The sequence below is a fragment of the Macrobrachium nipponense genome, chromosome 13 (assembly GCF_015104395.2).
Source record: "Macrobrachium nipponense isolate FS-2020 chromosome 13, ASM1510439v2, whole genome shotgun sequence".
Lineage (NCBI taxonomy): Eukaryota > Metazoa > Arthropoda > Malacostraca > Decapoda > Palaemonidae > Macrobrachium > Macrobrachium nipponense.
Genome location: NC_087206.1, coordinates 32,166,976 through 32,171,975, shown reverse-complemented (window position 1 = coordinate 32,171,975; position 5,000 = coordinate 32,166,976). Strand labels below are relative to the sequence as shown.

Here is a 5,000-nt window from a genome sequence, read left to right as displayed (position 1 = left end):
ACGTTGTCTTGCATATTATTCCTTTATTCTTAGATTATTTCCAACGTCATTTGCAATTACATATACATATTAAGGTTTTGGTTTACTTCTTTTCCTTCCTCGCTATGTTTTGTTATTACTTAAACATTACCTACATTTATTATATTCTTTAAAAACTTTCCAGGCCAGTCTACAGAATTTGGTTGATAATTGATAACGAACAACAATAAAAATAATAACTATAATAATACTAAAACACATTTTGTCACTTTCCAGTCCCTTTCACACTATCTCGACTAAGTGATTTATTTTCATACATTATTTCTGAGAGAGAGAGAGAGAGAGAGAGAGAGAGAGAGAGAGAGAGAGAGAGAGAGAGAGAGAGAGAGAACTGCTTACTTCTTCTGGTTCACTCGCGCAAAAATTCTACTTATCTTCTAATCCAGATGTTGATGGTGCTTCCATTTTTATCATACTGTTAAAGAAATCCAGTATCTAACAAGTTTAGGCATCCACATGCATATATGCCACGTTCATATTTCAAATGCAGATTCATAATGACGAGTTTTTAATGTTTTCTTTGAAAGATTGCCTAGGGATCATTGGTCAAGTAATAAAATATAAAGCAATCTGAAGTGGAATTCTTTTTCATTTGACGTTATAGGAACAAGAGTATTATAGTACAAACTCAGCATATTAAAGATTCAATCTTGGATGGAAAACAAATCCGCTTACGTTGAAATGGGATGTAATCATTGCAACTTTGAGAAGTATATGCTCTTCCATAGGATCACTACTTTTATTAAAAAAAAAAAGTCCTATCCAAAGAACGCCATATTCCATTCATTTAAGCACCTAAAGAGTGTCACTTTTGTATGACATGTCCATGACATGTCAGGCGTATACTTTGCAATAACACTTCAGTATGACATGTCCGTGTCACGCCAAGCGTACAGATCTCCGCAGTCACCTTAGCTACCTGTTATTGTCTACCCTGCGTCACATCGTGACAGCATCTGTCATAATTTCCTCTTGTATCTGGCGTGATTCTGCAACCTTTTCCCGTAATCTTCTTAACTAGACAAAGAATCCTTTTTTATTTTTTTTTGACAGTAACTCGATATAAAAATCAAAACAACAACAAAAAAGGGAATTGCTATTCGTGCTTTTGTCTAGGGAAATTGGTTCATAAACCAGCGTTTACATTCGTAAATTGCTTTTCGCACGTCAACAACTGTCATTTAAGAGCTGCATTTTACAGGCTTTCATACGTCTGTTACTTTATAACCTTCTGTTCTTCAAGAGTAAGGTGTTAGCTTCACTTCTGGTATCAAGGCCCAATCTTTTTTCTGCTCCCTTGCCTTTGTAATAAAACTGACATACAACAGAGCTAATCATTCTGCGACCTACCTCCATCTTCTCCACAGTGTTTGGTAACCCAAATGGCAATTAATTCGACCACGGCTCTTCTCGTAACAAAATGTTCATATTTATAATGAAATAAAATCACGAAGTACAGAAAACACAGGAGTCGAATTAAATGCAGGAGGAATCAATAATAACTTAATAGTTTAACAAATAACTACTTAAAAAATTATAATCGTAATCATCTCCCCAGCAGGAACAAGTATTTAAAACTTACAAGTCTTATCCTAGATAACATATCTTCAAAGATTGTTCTCTAGTTTTACAATAAAATAACAAACCTCAAACTGGAAAATCAGAAAATCTAAAGAGATCTCATTCGCGCAAATAATTTCATGGAAAACAACAAGCATATGAATAACGTTTTTAATGACAGTTTAAAAAAAATACGAAACAATTTCACACTAGCCTTATCGATCCTAACCTAACCCATTCAGGGGCGACACGTCCCATTTAACCCTTTCTTAGGAGCTATTCCATAGGACCACAATGATTTCAATGAATTTAATAATTACTACACAGCTCTCGTCCAGTTTTACCCCTTATCAATTTACACCCCACTTTTTACTTCTGAAAGCAAGTTGCACAACCTCCGAAGTGCCAATTAGCCCGGCAGTTAGTCAATTGCTAAAACCTGCCGAGCCGCTGATACCGTAAGATAGATTGAAATACTGATACCGGTCACCTGCACAGCGACGGCGGTGATGCATGGAGAGCATTTAGGTCTGATTAATAAATATTTACCTAAATCTGAAACCCGGTGAAAAGACGAGTGTTCAGATAAAGTTGGTGATCACAGGAGGGCAAAGCCTGTAGTTAAACGTGTGGAAGATTCAATTGGTACCACCCGTAATATTACTTTTGTTTTTCAGTTTTTATGCATCTTCACATCTGACGGCCATTTGTGTATCTATCTATTACTAATTTTATATTTGGCATCTTTCGCATGAGAACTTTAGCGTGTTTAGCTTAATTGGCAAGGGTGTTTGAACAGTGTGGATAATAAGGATAACTTCAATATAAATGATAATGACCATTTTTCAAATTTTGTGGTTATCTGAGGCATTAACCTCACTATTTCCAAATCCAAAATTAAATTCTAACCTTTTAAGATTTCTTTTTCCAAGTAAATACCCACTTAAAACTGTTGTCTCTTTGAAACACAGTTAAGGTGAAAGTAACGATATATATATATATATATATATATATATATATATATATATATATATCTATATATATATATCAATCGCTGAAACGTCACCATTTATTCTTATTTCCCACCGCTTTCTTATTTCACGAAAAGATGATACTCATTTTTCTAAAAAAAGTTTAAAACCTACAAAATCGTCCCAGTTTCTGATACGGACGATGAACCGCAGCGCCCATTACATAGGTAGATAAGTGGTTCGGTTCTTAAAACTTTTTTGCCTTGCGCCGCCACCCCCTCTGCACGGCCCCCCTGCACCTGAAATTTTTGCCAACTATAAACGATAAACATAATTCTCCATTTGAGAGCGCATGAAAATCTTATCATAACAGCAAAAGACTATTCATAAACAAGAAAAAATACTCATATTTTGAATGTTTGTCCTGTTTTGAGATAATAATTAGAAAACATATAGCAGCAGCGGTAAAGTTTTTGGCAACTTTGCATTAACATCACAAATAAAAAAAATTAATAGGCACCATCAGGCAACCCTTCTTGCGCCCCCCTTGGAAGCTTCTGGCGCCCACCTAGGGGGGCGCGCCACTAGTTTAAGAATCATTGATATAAATCATAAAAAGAAACAAATAAAAACTAACCACATAACTTGATAGGAAATTAAATGCTTCCACAAACAAATCGTTTAGTCAAAGCGACAGCATGAATTGTTTATTTACCTGAGGTCTGGTGCACTAACCATTTGATTGCAATGTAAGAAGGATGGTGAGTGTTGCCTGCTAAAGGCAGCTTTACTCATATTAATTCTACGTCGCTCGTATTTTTTTTTATTGTTTGACGAGTAACTCGAAACAAAAACCTGTCATAGAGCTTGTATTGAATCATACACAATTTGGAATAACGTTTTTAACCTTTTCAAATCACTCATGCACATATAAAATGTAGATATAACATGCCCATATTTGGTTCAATAAATACATACACAGGAGCATTTACATACGTTTGATATATATATATATATATATATAGATATATATATATACACATATATATATATATATATATATATATATATATTAAATATATATATATATATATATATATATAATATATATATATATATATATATATATATATATATATATATATATATACTATAGATATATATATATATAGATATATATATATATATATATATATTATATATAAATATATACAACACACATATATATATATTATATATATATATATATATATATATATATATATATATATATATATATATATATATATATATATGTATATTTATATATATATATATTATATAAATTATATATATATATTATAATTATTTGTAAAACCTATGTTTCTTATAGTACTGATGATGTATAAGCTACTTAAGTTCGTCGACGTTTACTAAAAGTTTAAGTTTTTTCGAAATATTTGGAAATATACTGTACTTCTTTTGCGTGTCTTTGATACTGTACGATATGCAAGAATGTGGTGACCATCATCAGCAGACCTCCAGCGCCACATAACGCAAGAGCAACATATGAAAACCCTCAATTTTTGTCTTGCTTGTGCTTTAGCTTCCACTAATCTCCAGCCTTCCTATATGTTCTCACCCAAGTAGTGTTCTCCCAGGAGTTGTCTGCAGGACAAGTCCAAGACACCTCTATATTCATTCATCATTATATCCTCTACATATGGAACTTCTATAACAGCCATTATAGTATCATTTCTAACTATATCCTGCCATCTGACTCCTCATATTCTTTTTAAAGTTAAATTGACAAGCTCATAGAAGTCGTTAAGATATATTCACATTGTTATAACAGGATTCACGCACATGTGTATATATACATACATATTCTTACACACACACACACACACACACACACACACACACACATATATATATATATATATATATATATATATACATATTTATATATATATATATATAATAGAGAGATGTAGAGAGAGGAGAGAGAGAAGAGAGAGAATGGAGAAGGAGAGAGACGGGAGATGATATATACTTTTACGTATGAGTATGCACGTAATGTTATGGTTATTCATATACCTATGATTATATAAAACATTATATATATATATATTAGGATAGATGTATATCTATATAGGCATACTATATATATGATATATATTTATATATATATATATATATATATATATATATATAATATATATATATATATATACTATATGCATCATTCAATGTAAAGCCGTCTTCACTGTCAAGGAGTAACTTTATTGTAAACAACTGCTGAATTCCAATATTGATCCCAATAGTCATATATGTATATGGTGTGTGTGTGTGTATTTACATTGAAGTCTGTGTATGCATTCATCTCAGAACATGTACACTAGACCGACAAAGGAAAGCGCGAGTGCCTGCAAGTGACTGCACGGAGAG

The 5,000-nt window shown here is 32.2% G+C and overlaps 1 protein-coding gene across 1 annotated transcript in view; it reads left to right on the top strand.

Moving 5' to 3' along the window:
* LOC135225726 (T-box transcription factor TBX20-like) overlaps positions 1-5,000 on the top strand; it is a 312,868-nt gene that overhangs the window by 49,999 nt on the left and 257,869 nt on the right. The window lies entirely within an intron of this gene.